We start from the raw sequence: 22,750 nt of genomic DNA, 5'->3' as shown, positions 1-22,750 counted from the left end.
ATACCGTTTTAGGTCTTTGGCATAAACGTAATACGATGTACATTTTGAAGTGACATTTAGGGTCATTTTTAACCACAAAGTGATATCTAGGGCCACCACCCCTGACTCGGTTTGTGGCTCATCTATAGAAAATCAATTATTTAATGACTTTTGTGTGTATATAATATATTTATTTATCTCTCGAAATATAAGATCATTTCCAATCTCAAAATATGTATACATCCATTAATGAAATATAAGATCATCTCGAACTCATAACATCAAAATAATGTTACTTTGATACTAAAATAGTGTCAAAATAATACCATTATTCCAACCCATTGATACTATAATTTACAATGTGAATAGTGATATTATATACTTACTTTTTCAAAAGTAAATTTTTCATTAAATATAATAGAATATAAATGAGATTTGTTTTTTATCGACAAAGATAATGGTATAGTAGGAATTCTGAATAAGGTTAAATTCAGTGTAAAAATTGCAAGTATTTTGACACCAAATTTGGTGTAACACTATTTATTTGGTGTAATTTAACACCATGTTGGATTGAAGTAAGTTTTACACTATAAAGTGTTGGTTAGAGTTGTTCTAATATCTAAAAATTAAGTTGTATTATTGTGTGAAAGTAGAAAAAAGACCGACTATTTTTCAATTCGTGACTATTTTTCAATTCGTAATATGTGTGAAGTTTACAAAGTAAATTATTAATATGAAATCGAGCGAGTCTCATCGGACGAGAGTGATATTAAATGAGACCGAAAAAGTTCAACTTTATATAAAATTTCTAGCAAATACAGCTGCATATATAAGAAAATCATGTTTTCTAATTATCTTTTTGCAAAAACTGCTTTATTTTATTCTATGTAACAATACCATTTTCCACTAAATTCAAGCAAAAATAATTGCAATTATTTTTATTAAAAAGCAATTAAAAAGTTGCATTAGATTGCTTTAGATTGTAAGTGGAATACAAAAATTGCATATAGTTGTGAAGTGTATACTATGACAAATATTTTTAGAAAAAGTTAGAATTCACAAATAAATTTTAATTATGATTAGTCACATCGAGTTAGTGGTTAACATGATTTTTAAAATATATAAATAAAATTATAATTATTATAGTTGGATTTAAATTTATTTTTTGTCCAAGACATTAAATTATTCATCCTAGTCCAAAAATTATATACTATTGAAACTAAATATTATTCTACGTATAATATACATATATAATTAACAAAATTATTTTTAAAGTTTTTCTTACAATTTGAAAATACAGTTTGCAGCAAGAAAGAAATCAAATACATATTCTTTTTTCATTTTTTTAATTTTTTTTTTTTTGAAACAGATTTAACAAGTTGAAACGACCCGTTTAGCAGTTTTGACCTAAAATATTATATACACAGCGATTAGAGGCGATTTAGGGGCGATTTGAAGGCGATCAACATCGAGTCTTGTTCTTCTTCACTTTTCCTTCGATTTCACAGCGATTAATGTTCGTTCTACATACAAATTTCTGTGTTTTTTCAGATTCCTAGGGTTCGAGTATTATTATGTATGATTTCCCAGCGTTCGAGTTTAATTGTATGTCTGATTATATGATTATGTATATATTCGACTGTGATCTTGACTGTGTTTTTGAATTTTGAATTTTGATCGTGTTTAAGTGTATATATGATTGTATATATATGACATCATTCGAGTTTAAGTATGTATATGATCGTGTAATTTAAATTTTGATCGTGTATATATTTTGAATGTTGCGAGTGGATGTTGTGGTATGAATAAGGAAAATTTATATACTTATGTTCGTGTATATGTTTTGATCGTGTACTATATGATCGTGTATTCCTGTCCTCTATTTCATGTGTTGAAGTGTTAGAGAGCGCAAGTGTACATGAATTAAAGTGAGGAAAATAGTCATGTGACTGAAGGCTTTCTTGATAACCAAAATGTTGTTGATAAAAAAGTGCAATCTTGGACTATATTGCTATCAGAGAATAAGCGTGTTGATGTTGCGAGTTTGATATTTGCGAGTGGATGTTGCGAGTATAAATTTTTTGCATTGCGGTATTGAATTTGTGAAATTGGTGTATGATATTGTTTGAGATTTCTAGAGTTAGAGTTTTTGCATTGCGGTTTTGAATTTGTATTCATCGTTGTGTTTATATGATTGAAATAGCTTATACATAAAATTTTGTGGATTATTGAACTGTTTTTATGTTTATTGAATTGTTTTCATGTTTATTGTTTCAGGATGAATAACATATTGCTGGGTCCAGTTAGTCATACCGTTATCTTTGATAACGAGTATCATGTAAGTTCGGAGGTTTGGGAGGGGCATCAGCGTGGTCCTTTGGAGTGTTATTGTGGGAACATGAACATGCGTAGTTGGGTTTTGTCTGATGCTCAAAAGGACTTGTTGCGTAACCTTGGTTTTGGTGTGTTTTCAAATCCGAGTGTGGTGTTGCAGAATGATGCAAGGCTAGTCACGACACTTGTGGAGAGGTAGCGCCCGGAGACCAACACCTTCTTCATGAGCCATGGGGAAATGACAGTGATCTTGGAGGATGTTAGCTATATCTTGGGTTTACCAATTGCTGGACGTCCGATAGTTGGTGACGTTCTTGATAGTGGTGTGGGGTACTTTGCGAACCATTGGTTTGAGGATTTGGATGAAGAGGAGATGAAGTTGGCATATGACAGATGCGGCATAAAGTACACATGGTTGTATCAGAGATATGGGAAGGCTGATCTGGGTCCTGATCCGGAGGAGGATTGCTATCCACACACATGTATACTTGCTCATGGTTGTTGGTTATGTTCTGTTTCCTACTAGTAGTTGACAGAGTATATATTTATATATATTTTAAAGGATTTTATCCTCATATTTATAATATTATATCATTAATTAGATACTCCCTCCGTCCCTTTCAATTGTTTACATTTTTTAGAGAGTCTCCGATACGCATTTTAAGGTGCATATAAAATATAGTTCTGTAACTTTTTTTTACAATTTTGTTTTTCTGAATAAAAATTAAAACATTCAACTTTCATTCAGAAAAAGAAAATTGTAAAAAAAAGTTACAGAATCATACTTTATATGCACCTTAAAATGCGTGTCGAACACTCTCTAAAAAATGTAAACAATCGAAAGGGATGGAGGGAGTATTATTAACTAGAGTTTATTGTTTTATGACAGGAATTAAAGAATTCCCAACTTTATATGAAATTGGGCTTATTTGGACTTAAATCATAAGGAAATTCGGATTTATTGGGCTGCAAGCGCATACATCACTGTTTGGGCCGTAACTTGAGTTCTAGACATCAGAATTGGGCGATCTTACAGCCCATGCGAAACTAAAAGAATTATCTACAGTTTTGAAGTGGTCCAACATCAAGAATCTAACTGGAGAAGCCCAGAATCAGGCCTGGAAGACAGCCTACGAATTTTACATCAAAGTCCAATTTATTTTAAGAAAAGCATTAAAAACTCTTTAATATATATTAGGTTTTATATATTGTATAGAAAGAATCATAACATATTTTATTAGAGAATAGAATAGACATATCCATTATTCTTGAGAGAGAAGGGAGAAAGACAGCTAGAGAGCGAGATTGGGAGAATGAGCGAAGGGATTAGTCCAGATTTCAAAGAAACTCTTCAAGTTGTATTCTCTGTATTCAAATTCTCAACTCATGATTTGTGATTTTAATATATATTTGTTTTCTTCATATATCATGAGTAGTTAATCCTTGATCCAAGAGTTGGGTAGTATTCTTTGGCTTATTGTGTTTATTTAGTTGTATTGTGATTTTCTTGTGATTGTTAATCTGTCATTGAGGGTTTAACACAATTGAGGGAGTTGGAACCTTTGATTGTATTTATAGGAATTATAACAAATCGGGAGAGGAGTTATGATCTAGTACATGATAGGATAAACACAATTTAAGTATTGAATCGGGAGATTAATATGCCAATTGTGAAACATGTAATCCTTATTTTTTAATAGTCTATAATTGTACTTTGTAGGACCATGAGAGTGGCTTTCAAGGAATAATTGTAGGAACTATAATCTACCTTGGGAGATGATTTTATAAATATTAGAAGGATTATTTTTAACAAAACAAGAGACGCGAACTAGACATTCATGATAGCCATTGAAGAACCCTTATTCTTGGATTGTTTCTCTCATATATCTTATATAACTTTTATTTGTTTATTAGATTAAATAAGTGGATAGTTAAAACACCCATAAAATTATTCTCCACACTTCTGAACTGTAAGAGTTAAAATACTTGAAATTGGTGTTGATATTAGTCCTTACCTGAGAACGAACTTCTAAAAATTCACATCAACAAATTGGCGTCGCTGCCGGGGAAGACAACAATATTGATTTTTAGTTAATTGTTTATTGTAGTTTGGATTTTCTTTTTGTATATATATTTTTTTTCCTTCTTTTTATTTTTCTTTGATGTGTCTACAGGTTTCTTTGAGGTAGATAACGAACAATTTTGAGTTTGGGAGACAACATGTACAATAATTTTGGTTGGGATAATACTCAAGACTTCATCAGCAATCAAGAACAATATCAAAATTTTAATTCTTTTCAGAATTTTAATGCGTATCAGGTGAACTCGTTTGATTGTTACAACTCATATTATGCTCAATACTCTCCTAGCACAGATGTTTCTTATTTTTTTGATAATCAATACCATGATGATTCATATGTATGCAATAGTGTTGATGAGAGTTTTAGTCATTCTAATCCTTCTTTACTTTCTTTGGGACTTCTTAAGTACTTTGATGACTCTAATTTTGAGATTTCTAATAAAGGTGATATTTCATGTGAATTAGAATCAATAGGTTGGTACGAGGAGAATGCTAAAAGGAATAGATTTATTAAGGAAGTTCAACTTGTGATGCATGATGGTTGTCTTCAAGTTCCTCCTTGTGTCAATTTTCCAACGATCCATGATTCTTGTTTAGCAGTTGATGATAATTTTGTGTCTGATGAGTCCACTGATTTAGTTAATGATAGTCCCATGTGTGATAACGATAATTTGGATGCAATTGAAATTCTACCAATTTAGAGAATGTTGTTGAGCTCAATAAATTGTTTGACGAGATAAAATTGATGAGTGTCCAATTAAAATTGAGGAGGGATTTAAGATTGATGAAATTGAAAGTCTTTCTTTGGAATATAGGGATCCAATTTGGAAGGAATTTATGAGTCGTATTTATGATGATTATTCTGACGACTTTTCTAGCTACCTTGATTTTTCTAAGTCTCTTGAAAAAGTGTGGATCATAAAAAGTTTCTTATATTTTTATGGATCTAAGATATATTTTCACATCATAATTCTAATACTGATTCGTAGATATGTGCATTTATTTGCTTTTTCACCACATTGATAATGTTGGTTGTATGTACACGTCAAGCTAATGACATTAAAGAAGCGCTTCTTGGGAGGCAACCCAATATTATAATATTAGTTTTTTTACTCCCACAAGTTGCCTTGATGTGTTTGTTTGAAGGGATTCAGGTATTAAGAACGATTTTGAATAAGAATGAAGGGTTTAACATGATCACGCATTGGATTGACATGCTTCTGCAGTTAATTCGCATGCTCATGCAGCACAACTACATCAACAAAACAAGCGCTACGATGGCATAAATTCAATCAAGCTTGTTATGGATAACGACACTTCAAGCATATGCATAGGGGAGTACTTTTTTTATTCTTTTATATTGTAGAATTATTATTTGTTGTATCATTGAGGATATTGACCCATTTAAGTGTGGGGTGAGCTCAAATTGTGTTATAGTGTTATATATAAAAAACAAAAAAAATTGAAAATTTTAAAAATTTAAAAAATAATTCTAGCCTTGTAAGATAATACATATAGATTGCATTGTATCATATATTTAAATATGTGTTAGTTGCATTCCATTGCATATCATATCATGATCTCATATTGGTAGTAGTTCAAGTCACTGACCGATGATGATAATATTTGTAGCTTTTTTTTGAATAATTCTTGGTAAAATCACATTTTAATGATGTTACATGCGTAGTGTCACTAGTGCAAAGCTTATTTTTTAATACATGATTATTATGCTCTTGAGCTGAGACTTAGATATGTTTGTTTCTAGAGGGGTAGTCGCTTGTTGATGATTAGAATTTTGACTATTCCCTTTTGAGCTTAGTACGCAAATGCTTAAGTTTGGGGGAAGCTATGGGGTGTAAATGTCTTTGAAAAAATAAAAAAAATATATGTATGATCGTAGTAATAAATAACACGCAAAAAAATAAATAAATGTGGTATAATTGACTAGGTTGAACTCATTAATACTCGAGTAATTAAGTCTGAGGGGACTTTGTGCCTAGTAACCTAAAACCTTTTATGGTTTGGGATTGCTGACCCAACACTCGCTACATGGGTATTAGTGCATAAATCTTTAGGGATCTCGATCATTGCACATATAAATAAGCCACTTAAATATTTATGCGTGTACAATATGGTTTGCAAAGTCATTTGGCGGTCGTAACTCACTTATACTGAGGAGCCACCCAACCTTTAGACCGAGCTTGTAAAGTCTTATGGTGGTCGTAACTCACTTACACTGAGAAGCCACCCAATCTTAGACCGAACAATAATAAAATTCATATGTACATATAGTTGTAGTGTGGTAGAAATAAAGAAAGACATGGAAATCCCTTGGTAAACTTGAACGATGGCTAGTGCTAAGTAACGAAGTGTTTAAGATCTATTCTAGTTCTCAACTTGGGAGCTATTAACTCGCATGACTTGTCATGTTGAAACTTGTATGTCTTTGTTCTTGGTTCATTAGAGAGCTTTTTGTTAAGCTAAGCACACACGCACACTTTGTACCTGTGTTAACTATATAGTGATATTGTGTGTGAGCTTGATGGGTCTAAATTTGTTGTAAATTCTGAAGGTTATATCTGACTTGGCATAGACTCTTATATTTGAGATCCGTTGTATTGTCGATCATTTAGGTGCATTCATGTAGTTACATATTGCATGCGTTAGATGGATTTTGTGGGTACATTCACTATAGGCCCTCACGAGACCTTACTCGTCCACTAGGGCTACCTTGGGGTTTAAAAGGTTTGTTGCATATGCCAAATGCAATCGTGATCACATTACGAAAGTGGTACTAGTTAATAATCTATTATATTAGTTTGCACGAGGACCTGCAAAATACTAAGTGTGGGGATATTTGATAGAGTATATATTTATATATATTTTAAAGGATTTTATCCTCATATTTATAATATTATATCATTAACTAGATATTATTGATTAGAGTTTATTATTTTATGACGGGAAATAAATAATTCCCAACTTTATATGAAATTGGGCTTATTTGGATTTAAATCATAAGGAAATTCATATTTATTGGGCTGCACGCGCATACATCACTATTTGGGCCGTAACTTGAGTTCTAGACATCAGAATTGGGAGATCTTGCAGCCCATGCGAAACTAATAGAATTATCTACAGTTTAGAAGTGGTCCAATATCAAGAATCCTACTGGAGTAGCCCAGAATCAGGCCTGGAAGACAGCCTACAAATTTTACATCAAAGTCCAATTTATTTTGAGAAAAGTATTAAAAACTCTTTAATATATATTAGGTTTTATATATTGTATAGAAAGAAACATAACATATTGTATTAGAGAATAGAATAGACATATCCGTTATTCTTGAGAGAGAAGGGAGAGAGGCAGCTAGAGAGCGAGATTGGGAGAAGGAGCGAAGGGATTCGTCCAGATTTCAAAGGAACTCTTCAAGTTGTATTCTCTGTATTTAAATTCTCAACTCATGATTTGTGGTTTTTAATATATATTTGTTTTTTTTCATATATCATTAGTAGCTAATCCCTTAATCCAAGAGTTGGGTAGTATTCTTTGCCTTGTTGTGTTTATTTAGTTGTATTGTGATTTTCTTGTGATTGTTAATCTGTCATTGTGGGCTTAACACAATTGAGGGAGTCGCGAACCTTTGATTGTATTTATAGGAATTATAATGAATCGGGAGAGGAGTTGTAATTCTAGTACATGATATGATAGACACAATTTAAGTATTGAATCGGGAGATTAATATGCAAATTGTGAAACATGTAATTCTTGATTTTTAATAGTTTTTAATTGTACTTTGTAGGACCATGAAAGTGGCTTTCAAGGGATAATTATAGGCACTATAATCTACCTTGGGAGAGGATTTTATAGATATTAGAAGGATTATTTTTAACAAAACAAGAGACGCGAACTAGACATTCATGATAGCCATTAAAGAACCCTTATTCTCGGATTGTTTCTCTCATATATCTTATATAACTTTTATTTGTTTATTAGATTAAATAAGTGGATAGTTAAAACACCCATAAAATTATTCTCCACACTTTTGAACTGTAAGAGATAAAAGACTTGAAATTGCTGTTGATATTAGTCCTTCCCTGAAAACGAACTTCTAAAAATACACACCAACAGTAGTACGAATGTGGTGCACCCGAGGTATATTGGACACCTCCGCTTGCTTAGGGGTTTGCATACATGGTCCTGGGTCTCCTTTCTGTGGATAATAAGCGCGGACAGGGGGATTTTTTTAAAATACTGGCCGTTGGATCCATGATCCAAAGTCCAGGACATAATGTGTTGGTTAACTGTTTGTTCCCTGACACACGATTGTCAGCGAATAAAACCCATATCTATATATGTAAACACACTTAGTAAAAACTCTGTTTGGTAGGAGTTAACCAAGAGCGAATGTGCTATTCACATTTTATTTCAATTATTTTTTTAGTTTAAGGCTTTGGTTTGTATTAACAAAGATGAAATAACATAAATTTGAAAACAAACAAATTTAAAGTTCAATCTATTGATTTACTAAATCAAAACCTGACTATATAATAAAGTAGAAAAAAACTTGGCTATAATATTGCTTGGGTACTAAGTTACAGTAAAACCTCTGTAAATTAATACTCGATTAATTAATAATCTCTCTAAATTAATAATTTTGTCCGGTCCCGACTTGGGCCAGTTCAAAAAATGATCAATTTCGATATGATAATAAGATAATAATTTTTTTGAAAACCCTGTATAAAAATATGGTCCCAATAAAACTATAAATTAATAATTCCCTTATATTCATAAAAATATAGCTATTACATCTTTGTAAAATATGATTCAATTGTAGTTTGCTTTTTCATATAATTTAAATCAACATGAAGCTCATCCCTAATTTTCCTTATTGCATCCAAAAGCTCGGGTGTGGTGCTTTCATGTTGCATCAAAAAGTTATTAAGCATTTTTGATGCCTTGAGTGTTTCTTTACGTGTAACCGGCTCCAACGGTGTTGTATCGTCTTCAAGATCATCTTCAACACTATTTTCAAGGATGGTGTTTGCAATCTCTTCTATACTCTGGACCTCGGAACATGATTCATTTTCACCCGGATAATCTAAGAAGTTATTAACATCCATTTTATTACGATAACCTAGATCCTTAATCATCACCTCAAGTTCATGAATGTATTCTTCCGGAGTTGTATGTTCATTTAAATTGCTCGAAAGTTCATCTATGAAACGAATTTTGCAATGTTGAAAGCACCTTGCTATTGACTCTTGTTTTACATTTGTCGTCCACGTCGTGACTGCATAATTGATAGCATCCAAAACATTAATCTTTCCTGGATCAGATTGTCCCAACTCATAACATTCTAATAACCCACGATAAAATCTCCTGCGATAGTGCATCTTGAAAGCTCTTATAATTCCTGCATCACAAGGTTGGATTTTTGATGTCATGTTAGGTGGCAAGAAGTACAACTCAATATTTTGTAGTCCTTCAATATTTTTTGGATGTGCTGGACAGTTATCTACCACAAACAAAATTCTTCTGCCTTGCATTTGGCTATCAAACCAACGAATGTATTCATCAAAAAGTACACTAGTCATCCAAGCTCTTTTGTTTGCACGATAATGACAATTCAAGCTGCCCATGTTAACATTCTTGAAGCACCGTGGCTTTGCATACTTTCCAATAATCCATAAAGGAATTTTTTCAGAGCCATCTTCATTGCAACATATAACAACCGTGAGCCTTTCTTTGTCTTGTTTTCTTCCTTCAAGTTGTTTCGTAGCAAGAGAGTGATCAGCTTGTAACCTGTAAAACAAACCAGTTTCGTCCATGTTAAAAATATCTTTCGTAGGGAACTGGTTTATTTTTTCCCTTATGGACTCCAGTTTCTTCTCCATGTCCTATACATCAACAGAACCACTTTCTCCAAAGCGACGAAATGACTTAATACCATGTCTTAACTTGAATTTCTCAAGCCAACCTTGAGAAAAAGTGTGCTCCTGATCTTGTTGAGGGTATAAAATTTTCATGGTCTCTTTTGCCTTCTCTAAAATTAGCTCTCCTGTCATATTAACACGATCTTGGTACTGGAGAAACCATTCATAGAGAACCTTCTCCATATCTGGATATTTTGCTGGTTTATGTCGCTTAATATCTTTTCTTTTCTCCAAGTAATTAGCTGCAAGATAGTCTGCTGACCTTTTCAGTGTATTTGATATTGTACCTTGACTAACTTTTAGATGAAACTTATTCTCGAGCCACAACTGGAGATCTTTTTGAGTGCATGATGAATTTTCTCTTTTATATTCACATAATGCTTTTCTTGCTTCATCTGTCATTGTTGATTTTGTGACACCTTTTAGATGAGAAGCCATTGTTTTGTTAGTATAATTTTTCCCCCAATCTAGTATATACAGTATATATAATATATTTTATGACTACACATACATTGAATACTTTCTATGTAAAATACAATGAATTAAATTAATTCATGTACTTTGAATTTTCCTAATATACATTGAATATTTTCTATGTAAAATACAATGAATTTAACTTATACACTACATGGACTTTGAATCTAATATATTGTACATTACATTGACTTTCTAAATTCATATACATTGAATTAATTGAATTAAGTATAAAATATAAATTGTACAATTCATTTTATTTAAATTTATGTGAATAAAAATTTAATCAAAAGTTAATTTTGTTTGCTACCGAAAATTCTCTATAAATTAATAATTATTAATTTATCGATTAATTAATACCTCTCTAAATTAATAGAATTCTCCGGTCCCAACTATATTAATTTATAGAGGTTTTACTGTATATTCTCAGTTTCTCAATCTTGGAAAGAGTTTCCAAAATTATATCCTATATATAATTGGCACAAGAGAGTTAATTTGGCATGATTTGGTCGTCAGGGGTACAATAATAATTTTAAAAATAGTATTATCAAGTAAAAATAGATACATGTCCGACTCCTCACAACTACAAATATTAACATATTATAACCTATAATATTCTAGTATAAAGGAGTTAACTTGATTTGGTTAGCACTAATTTAATCATGCGGCTAAAATAATAATTTCAAAAATATAAAACATAACGTAAATATAATATCACAAGCAATAGCAAAATGACCAAACTACATAACATATCATTCGATGAATTGAATAAAATTTAAATAAATGTAGAACTAAATTTTAAGGAAAAGATAATTTATAAATCATCCCGTACATCGAACATGTATGAAACTAGTTTGTAATAAAACAACTAAAGGAGTGAGTATGGATATAACTCCGTACCTTCCTATTCACATCTTTATTTTGATTTTCTACTAGACTAATATTTGACTAGACATTAAAAATTATTCATTTGTTATTTAAAAAAAATTAAAAGTTACATATTTTCTTATAAATAATCATAAAATTTATTAAAATATTAAAATCCAGCCGTAACAAATTTCTGAACTGTTAATTACAATCTGATTATAAAATAAAAATAAACTTAAATAAATAGCCGTTTTATTTCAAATTGCTTAACACATAAAATGAAGTTTTTTAAACTAAAAAGAATTGTAATTATATCTCGAGAAATCCAACCTAGTTAAACTAGTATTATCACAATTAACCTTCACCTATAAACAATCTATAGCCAATGTTCGAACAATTTTTTTATTATGAAATATGAGCTCTTGCGATATCCACCACGGTCCCAAAGTCAACGCGAGTTTTACGGATATCCCAAAATACCATAGAAATTCTTGTTAAAAAAGAATTACCGAATTTCTTAACCAGACACACACAAACACATCAAACATACACAAACACATCAACACATAACACGCTAATATCCCAAAAGATGGGCACGACTAACAACCTTAATGACAAGATACTTAATAAGATCTCATCCAAAAATGATTAAATCTCAATTTTATTAAAAAAATTGATAAATATAAGAAAATATGAGAGAGCAAATAAAATAGACTAAATGTAATTTGTAATCATATATCTTTCTTTTATTTCTTTAAATATATCATATATAAAAAATCTAGTCAAACAAAAATCAATTCAACAATTCAAAAGTCAAAATGTACATTTATTGTGGGACGGAGGTAGTATATTAAAAAAAATGCACACTTTATTTTGATAGAAACTATATATGAGTAACTTGTAACAAGGACCGTTCAATTAATTTTTTTTGCACAATCCTTATAACTGTATCTTGGTCGTTTTTCTCTATTAATTTTTTTCCAACATAGGATTTTCACATACACACTATGGAAATTAAAACTTTCCAAGTATACGATTTTTTCAGTTTACTCAATTTATTTTTTCTTTTAAATTTTTTCAAAAATTTGGGTACTATTGATTTTAAAATTTTGCTAAACTCGTTTTTTTGCTAAATTGATAATATGGTGAGAAACAAAAAATATACTACAAACAAAGAACCTACTATCTAAAACAAATGTAACAAAAGAACAATGCTAAAAGTAACTCTAAAAATAAAGTACGTAACTTACAAAGCACCTCAAAAGCTAACTGTTAACGACAAAAACAAAAAATTAAACAACAAATCATACTCACAAAATTAAACACACAGAATTGAATTGTCATACTCACAGTACTCATTGCACAAAATGAGGTGCAGGGTACACAAATGCTACTGCCATGAAAAATGAACTGTGAATCATTTGAAACAATTATGCCTACTCTTCTACTGCCGAATCCAAGGGAAAGAAAGTAATCTGCTTAAATAATTTAAGTTGTAAGTTGTGCAAAAACCAGAAGTTACGAAAAAGAAAAGAAATCACAATGACCCATCTCAAAGATTAGATAGTAGCATTTCAAGATGTCAGTTTTGCAAAACTATTTCAGCAAAGAGTCCTCAAAATTTTCAGCTAAGAGTCCTTAAAGAATTGTGATTTTCATTCATACATTTTCTTGATTCTAATAATCTAATCTTAAAGGGAAATACTTAATTCTAAAAAAAAACATAATCGCTTCTCAGTTTTTTCCAAAAACCAATAGGAGTATAAAAAATTCTCAGTTTTTCAGTTTTACCAAAAACTAATCAGGAATAACAAAAATCTCAACTAAACCAAACATAATCAATGTTCGCAAAACATACATAAATCACATATATTTAAAATCGACAACAGCCATATAACTTTAACCTCATAATGCTTTACTTTCAACATAATGTCTTTATACTGGGCAACCACATGAGTATAAACCAAAACTTTTAAATACACAGTGGCAAAGCAATTACCTTAAACAGATGCATTACGTTTCAGTTATCGATGTCCACCTGTGCTGAAAGCTGCCTCTGAAGCAACGGACGAAACCGGCATACCAAAGACATGCTTAGCCAAGTCAGAGAGTATTGGAAGCCTTGTTGAATTTGTCTTCCACCACATTAATATGTCAAACCTTCGCTTTTTATTTCTCTTTCGTCAGTCAAGTATATATCAAGTTCTGATTTTCCCATTCCCCCTATCCACAATCTTCCATACACTTCTCAAAATCATCATCCCATGTATTGTCCGGCTGCTTTGGTTATGAACTACAAGAACAATCACCATTCCCTTTAAGGTTCTTATAGTGGTCAAAAAGTTCTTGTAATGACCTTGTCACACATCATAAAACTTTTGGTAGACCCCCTCCCATGTATCTTTCCGAAGAAAAATTCTATGTAAGTCATTTTATACCTAGGATCTAACATAACCGCCACATACAACAAAAAATTTGTACTGTCCATATTATCCCAATACTTATTGTATTTATCCCTCATCCTAATAGCCATGTCCCTCATTAACATATCATCACTTGAACACAACTTAACAATAGCCTCTTGAACCTTAACAAGCTCAACAAAAAATACATTTAAAGTGCAATACTTGGAACCCGATAATTTGAGTGTAACTTCATAAAAGATTTCTAAAAATTGAATGAAACGAATGACATTATCAAAATCAACAAAGAAAGGAGCACCTTCCATAATTTTCTTTTTCTTTTTGTTCGCACTATCACTCGCAACTCCAAGATTATCCACCTTAAAATGTGCTTCATAGTTAGGATCTTCGGTTATCATTCTAATAAAGGCCCCTTTATACCTCACGACAATATCTAACATGGTATATGTTGAATTCCATCTAGTGTCCATATTGAGGCACACCATCCTAGCTATCACATTTTATTTTCTCCCTTTCAACACATTTTCTAAATTTCAGGTTATAGAGGAATGATTGGATCTTTGCTGTATTTGACTGCTAGTAGACCAGACATTATGATTGCAACATGCCTGTGTGCAATATTTCAAGCCAATCCAAAAGAATCACATTTGATGGCTATGATGAGAATTTTAGATACTTGAAGGGGACTCCAAACTTGGGATTATGGTATCCTAAGGGAACAAGATTTGAAGCTGTTGGATACAAAGATGCAGATTTTACTGGATGCAGGGTTGACAAGAAGAGCACTAGTGAAAGTTGTCAATTCCTTGGATAAAGACATGTATCATGGTATAGCAAGAAATAACAATCTGTGTCAACTTCCACAACTGAGGCTGAATACATAGGTTCTGGAAGTTGTTGTGCTCAAGTGCTTTGGATTAGAAATCAACAAATGGACTATGACATATTGTTACACAAAATTCCAATTATGTGTGACAATACTAGTGCTATATCTATTATGACTAATCCAGTTAATCATTCTAGAACAAAGCATATTGGTACCATTTTATTAGAGAACATGCTGCAAATGGTACTATTGAGCTTATTTTGGTTCCAACAGAAAAATAATTAGATGATATTTTTACTAAACCTTTGGATGAAGCTACTTTCACTAGAATTGTAGGTGAAATTGGAATGCTAAATTCTTCATCCTAAAGGCAAGAACTCAGCTAATATGTTGCAGCAGATTGATTTGTAATAAATCAAAATTAATTTGAGTTAATTGGAAATCAACTGAAATATGAGTTATAAATATTTCAGAAATCTCTGTATATTTATTTTTCAAAATTCAAAATTTAGCTTGGAATTCTTCAATTCTGAGAAAACTGTCTAAATGTTAATTTACATCTTTAATATGTGAAATTAGCATAAGACAGAATCAAAAAGAACAAAATTATATAGAGAACTGAGTTCTTGATAAGTCTAACAAACTTCTCGACAAGTCATTTTGAGACTTCTCGAGTGAGTTCTCGATAAGTCACATTTCTGACTTCTCGACAAGAATTATTATGACTTCTCGATAAGTCATTGTAGAGATCTCGATAAGTCATTGTAGAGATCTCGATAAGTGATAATTCACATAGTTCTCCATAAGTCATTTTCTAGTTCTCGATAAGATTTAGGAAAGTTACATATTGATATATATATATATATCTATTTTCACATATGACTTCTCTATAAGCAAATCTCAACCATTTATTTTTACATCTCGATAAGTCATTTACCTTTTACTAAAAATACCCAGACTTCTCGACATACACCTCTTTACGCCTTCGAGATCGCTAAGTGACCAAATTTCTGCAAATCCAAACCGCTTTCTCTCATTTCAAACTCTTTCTCACTAATTTTTCTTATCCACTCATATTCAAACACTTTAAATGGCATCAAACACAGTTACACCTTTTATCCCAAAGGAGGGCACCAACTATCTTGCATTTACAGATGCAAACCAAGCTCCTGATAGCTTCAAGAGCTTTGTGAAGTTTCTTTTTGAAACATACTTTGCAGGCGCTCTAACTGCAAATCCAGTACTGTACTTGGATGTTCTTAGGAATTTCTGGAACATAGTTGTGATAAGGACAATGGTGCATGAGAACCAAGCTATGTTCATGGTGGTTAACTGCTCCATTAGAGGCCAATAGGTGGAGTTTTCTTAAAATGATGTGAATATGGCTTTGGAGATTCCTACTGACGACTTGGTGGTGGTGCCTACTCAAGAAGAATTGGCTGAATTCATGGACCTCATCAATTACAGTGAAAGGATTAACGTAGCTAGTCTAAACAAGAAGAATTTGAGGAAGAAATGGTCATTCCTGTTTGACTCTATTATGAGAGCTTTCACAGGCAGGAAGACATGATATGATAACATTTCAAGTGTAGTTCAGAAACTGGCATTCTCCATGGATCATAACAGATACATCAATATGGGGATACTGATTCTGCAGGAACTCAACACAAGGCTGACTATGCCTTTGTCTTCAAGAGGTAAGGAAACTTTCTTTACTAGTTTCATAATGTCTACTTTAAACCATAAATTCAAGACATTCATTTACTTAATGGTATAGATAAAACACAAATAGGCGACTATAAGCAAGTGTCCAAAATTTTATTTGGTTCAGTTACTACAAAGAATAAGGTAGCTGTAAGCCTTAGAATTACTCCATTTATGTTGGAGAGATTCATGAATTACCCTTACCCTATGCCTGGCATGAGGTCTACAATCACAACTAGTACAGTAAAGGCTCTTGTACCTTTGGAAGAACAAATACAGGAGGACCAATAGGGGCCTTCCCAAACTGAGACCTCTCCTTCTTTACCAATAGCAGCTAGGAAACCAACCACTTCATCCTCTAAAAAGGGTGAAGTGAGTAAAAAAAGAGAAAGCAGGAAACCCTAACTATTATCAATGAGAGTGGTGAGGATCAAATACAAAAAGAGTCCATCCTGGTCAAGAAACCAAAGAAGGAAAGGCAAACTGAGTTGACCACTCAAGCCACCTCTGCATCCTCCCAAAATGATGTAGTTGAAAAGAGGGAATCAAATAGACTCTAGGGGCATCCTCTCAACATTGCAACTCTATTAAAAAGAGCAATCTCCCTAGTGCACCCTGTAAAGAGTCTAAACCAACACTTGAACACATTCAAGTGTATGAAAGGAGAAATAAGGATGGCACACACACAAAGAGCACATCTTTTGAAGCTCTCTCTTCTATTCAGAGGAGCTGCCAACACTCAGTTCTAAAATCTCAAATTTGATATCTAAAATTTCTTCTTCATACAATGAGACACTTGAATCTAAGTGTTGCTAAAATTAAGTGTCATGATTCAAGAAACTATGATCACCACCCAAGAACCACATTTAGTTGGTGAGAGGCTACACTCTGGGGTAGACCTTGATGACACCAACACAAATACATGGGTTTCATCAATTTTTACTGAAGACCCTGTGATAGTCACTCAAGCACCTTCATGTGCTAAACAATCTTCACAGATTGATAGGTTTGAGGGTAGTACTCCTGAGGGAGAGCTATCTAAATCCTCTCCAATTCAGTTGGAGTTTTCTCATGTAGGGACAACTCCCTTCAAAACCCTAGCTGAAATTGCCTTAACAATTAAAGCTAGTTGTCTAATTGCCAATGAGCCTGTTATAGGGGAGGCAAGTAAAGCACATTCAAGTGTCATCTCTCTACAAGAAGAGAAAGGGTTTGGGGCCATGGTACATGACCGTAACCCGGTCAAATACCCTACACTTAAATTGGAGGTTCCCACAAGTGGTGAACAACACACTATCATAACCACTGTTCCAACCGTGAGTCAAACTATGGCATCTATCATAGGTACTGTTATTGGACCTCACTCATCTACCTCCGCTCAAACATGTATACCTTCTACATCAAACCCTTCCCAACAACCATCAGACCTTATCTCTCAGTGGCTTCAAGATGCCCAAGCTCAACCCATTACTATGAATGACCTCTTGGTTGATCAACTTTCTGGCCTTGCCAACATCACACAACAGCTTCTTACCACAGACATGTCAAATCAGGATTATCAAGCAATCTTGCTATTTTACAAAACAGATGTTGAAGAGAAGTAGCAAAAGATAGTGAATGAAGCTGAGCAGGATGGTGATGTGGATGTTTGGTTGGACATCAAGGAATCAGTTCAGTTTACATTTGGTACTTCTCTTCAGGATCTCAACAACCATTATCTACATTAATAAATCTCCAACTTCAATCTCTATAACAATAAGTTTCAACTTTACCAGCCTCAAATGACTCACTCACAGCTCAGGTTAATGCCCTCACTTCTCTAGTGCAGAGTCAATAAAATAACATTAGGACCTTGGTAGACTCCCATAAACATCTTCAAATGCAAAATTCAGTTTCTTTGGGAGCTATTATAGGTGCCTTAAATGTCCGTTTACCTGCTCTTTCTGAAGCTGTGAGGCCAAAAGTCCCAAATCTACTACCTCTGCTTGCCAACAAGACTAGGGGATATAGTGTTAGGAATCAGGGCATATAAACGCAGCGAAAAATCAAAATTTTTGAATCCCTAACTCAGGATCTATGTATAATGAACGGATGATTATGGAGAATTGGATCATGTACCTTAATAGAGATTTCCTTCTGAATATGATGAATGTTCTGATCTTGATAAACCACATCAACCCTCCTTGTGAAGATCTGCTCTCCAAAGATATCCACACGAACGTCCGATCGTCCAACGATCATCGGAGCCGGTACTAGCCGATATGGTTGCCTCCTTCTCTCTCTCTCTCCAGACTCTCTTAGATGTAGAGCTGCTAGGGTTTTTCTCTAAAAACGTGATGCAACTTCTAACTCTAAAATTATACATCTTAATGCATATATAGGGGAGAGAGAATTAGGGCCTAACTCTAAACCTAATGGGCTTCTAAAAAGACCCATTCTGTTTTGGATTTATATTATTAGTAAATTTGAATTCTAATATATTTACAATTAATCAGGTCTCACTTAATTAAGTTAATAATTAAATTTGAATAAATAATGATAAAATATTTAAATTCATAATTTAAATAATACTCCATTTAAACGTTCTTTGTGTGTGACCCTTTAGGTTATTATTACGTTGGCAATAATTTTATTTTCCAATAATAAAATTATAAACAATAAGTGGCATATAGTAATACACCATTGCTCGCAAGTAATAATAATAATTGGTGATTCAATTAAATCTTTCGTGAATAATATATAATGTAATATAATCCATTTAGCCTTATATTATAGATCAGACTCGAGGCATGCATTGTGTCATCCTTTGTAAACTTTTAATCCTTCTTTCCTTGATCAATGAGCAAACTATTAAACAAATCACTATTTAAGCACGACCATGCATTTTATAGTCTTACTCAATCAAGAGGCCAATTCCTTTAATAAAGGAGGGCTAAATCCTATCTAGATCATTCATATTTCTCATACGATTCATAATATACCCAATGACTACTTTTATGATTACCCGGTCAAGGATAACTTTCAATATTATCAAAGTATATTAATTCTCGTATAGAAATATAATGACTTTAGGTCTAAAGACCAATACATCATTATCACTGTGAGATTAACTTATGACACATTAAACATGTAGTATCTCACAATGGGTCAATCCAGCACCATGTATTTAATACATGTGCCTGTGTTTTGACTTTAGTATCACCATACCTATGATCAATGAGATATGATCATCAGTCAACAAACACAGTAGTCTTAACGTATTTATTATCGTCCCTTAAAAATAATACTTGACTAGGGACCTTTAGGAATAATAATACTATTCTCATAATCTCATTTCTAAGTCACGTACTTAGAGATATAGATTTACATATTATATTTCAAGGACATTTATTAATCTAACATTTTATCGCAGAAAATAAAGATACAATAAATTACTAAAGAATAATCCATAGAATCATAATTAATAATCCATATATTTTATAATATAAACATAATAGTATTGTCTCTAGGGCACAAACACTAACAGATAGAATCTAGGATTAAACAGTCCAAGGAAGCTGGTAAATCTTCACAATCTAAAGAGGTTGGAAAATTGACATCAACTTAAACTGGTCAAAGCTCTTCATAGATTCAAATATCTCAGGATGTTGGAAAAGACAGACTAATAAAGGCTACAGAAAGACCTTGTCAAGACAAGGAGTTCAATAAGCTGTTAACAGTCCTAAGGGTGTCTCTTCACAACAACTACATTACCTACAAAAGAGCCTTGGCCAACAATATAAACTTTCTAGAGAAAAGAATAGTTGCAAATGTAAATGACTGTGGTTTGGAAAAATGTCTACAAGTGTCTCTCTTAAATCTTCAAGCCATGAGAGCATCTGAGTTGGATATATTATTGAAAAAGTTAACCCTGTAATTCCAGAGGACACCCAACTGCTAAATGAACTCAAGAAAGCTCAGATAGCTGCTTTTTCTGAAGCTTATCACTGTCCAAGCAAAGGGTGGCCTACATCTGCTCACAGACCAAAAAGTGCAATTTCTTCACAGTTCCAAAAAATTATGTAAGAGGAAATTTGAGATTGATAATGACCATTGAAACTGATCTAAAGTCCAAGAAGAACAAGAAAATTGAAGATGAGGAGATGATCAGAATCTTGGGGAGATACCTTCAAAATGCTGAGACCATGTTGCCAACTATACAATACAACATAAAATATGACAAGGATGATGATGAGTAGAAGAAAGATGATCAAAAACCTTCTGGCTTAAATTCAAGTCAATCTACTAAGGCAACTAGCAGCAAAGTAGAAGACTAGAATAGAGATGACAAGAAGAAGGGAGATGAAATAAGAATGAAGACGAAAGAAGATGGTGAAGGAACCAAGAGAAATGTCCTACCAGTTCAAATCTCACAAAAGCAAACCTCTAAGCCTGCACACTCAAACACTCAACTACCTGTTCAAACAAAATGTAAATACTATAGTTAAAATACCAATCACCTCTAACCAAACCACCATAAAAAAATATCAAACCTACCTTCATTTAAGCCACCTATCAAAACTCATTTCAAAACTATTGGGAGAAAACCAAAGAAGCTGCAAGTTGAGGAGAGGGCTATCTAGAATTGCTTTAATCATACTGATTTTCTACCATTAAACTGGTGCTTCACAGATGATGAATACTTTCAACAATTAGCTGAAGAAATAGTCAAAGTTTGGATTGTATCATTAAGAGAAGTTAGAATCTACTATCAGGATGGCTCCTTCACTCTACTTGACAGAAATATAATGGACACATTTTCAACCACAAAAATTAAGAGGGTGATTAGCCTAATGAATGATAAGGATGTAAGTACAAGGGCATGAATGACTGTGTCGTGTTTATGGCTGAAAGTAAGAGATGAAAGAAGAGAAAAAGAAAAGGATGAAAAGGAAGAAATGGATAGGAGGTATGCAGAAGAAATTGCCATGTTTGAACAAAGATCAAATGAGCTCAAGGCAAAGGGGATGAGCAGAATTTTTAAGGTTGGACACTTTCTGAACATAAAGGCTGGCAGATTTTCAAGATTCAGAGTTGGTTACTTGAATGGTTATTCATTGGATGACTGGCTCAAGCTTCTGGAAGCTCTAAGAGGGACTGAAATCATAGAGGAACTTCAAGTGCTTTTAAATCTTACGGACATCATTAAAAAAGAGTCAGGCTATGAGAATTTTATGTAATGAATAGTACATCTTATTGCATGTTGTATAAACCCGTGTTTACTAATCTATAAAGTAAACACTGGTCCTTTGCTTTTTAAAGTAACAAAACAAATCTAGACTTTCTAGTACTCTTTCAAGATAAAAGCTGAGTTCTTTACTTACAAATAACCCAAAAATTTGTAGCAAGACATACTTAATTTTATTATAAAGTTAAGTGAGTTTTGAAAATACTATATTTATTGTGCATGCTTTAATAATTCTGTTAAACATAATATCTCTACAAATTAGACTGTTTTGTTCACCATTACCAAACAGTTTGAAAAAGCCTAAAAATCAAGAAAACACATACCCCCCCTCTGTGTTGCACTCAATATCTACCAATCGTGAATTCAATTTCCCGATCCGGAGGTAGTCCAGGTAATTTATCGGGAAATACATCCGAGAATTCTTTAACCACATGATTATCGTCAATCTTAAGGGGTTTTTTCTCAATATCCTTTACATGAGCCAAATAGGCTTCACATCCGTGTCATAATAATCTCCTTGTCTGAATCTCTATTAGAAATTTCCTGTCTTGCTTCTTCCCTTTAAATATCACCTTAGTTCCATCCTTGGACCTCAATTTTACTTTCTTGCTTCTACATTCGATCTGCGTATCTTGGTTCTCTAACCAATCCATTCCGAGTATGATGTCGAATTTTCCTAACTTAAACGGCATTAAGTCAGCATAAAGTGCCGACCTTCGATAATAATATCGCAATTAGGACAAATCCTAGTGGCAGTAACTCTTTCCTGATTTTCTATTTCGATAACCAAACTAGATTCTAAATGGTAAGCAACACACTTTAATCTATCAATGACATTTTCAGAGATAAAAGATCTAGTAGCTCCGGAATACATTAACACTTTAACTTCTACTGTATTTATA

The 22,750-nt window shown here is 32.7% G+C and overlaps 1 pseudogene; it reads right to left on the bottom strand.

The window, feature by feature from the left end:
* Window positions 1-9,196: 9,196 nt before the first annotated feature.
* Window positions 9,197-10,765, bottom strand: LOC141663823 (CENP-B homolog protein 2-like; annotated as a pseudogene).
* Window positions 10,766-22,750: the final 11,985 nt, after the last annotated feature.

This window comes from Apium graveolens, chromosome 6, assembly GCF_009905375.1.
Source record: "Apium graveolens cultivar Ventura chromosome 6, ASM990537v1, whole genome shotgun sequence".
NCBI classification, from domain to species: Eukaryota; Viridiplantae; Streptophyta; class Magnoliopsida; order Apiales; family Apiaceae; genus Apium; species Apium graveolens.
The sequence above is the reverse complement of the archived record's forward strand: the minus strand, read 5'-3'. Positions and strand labels throughout refer to the sequence as shown.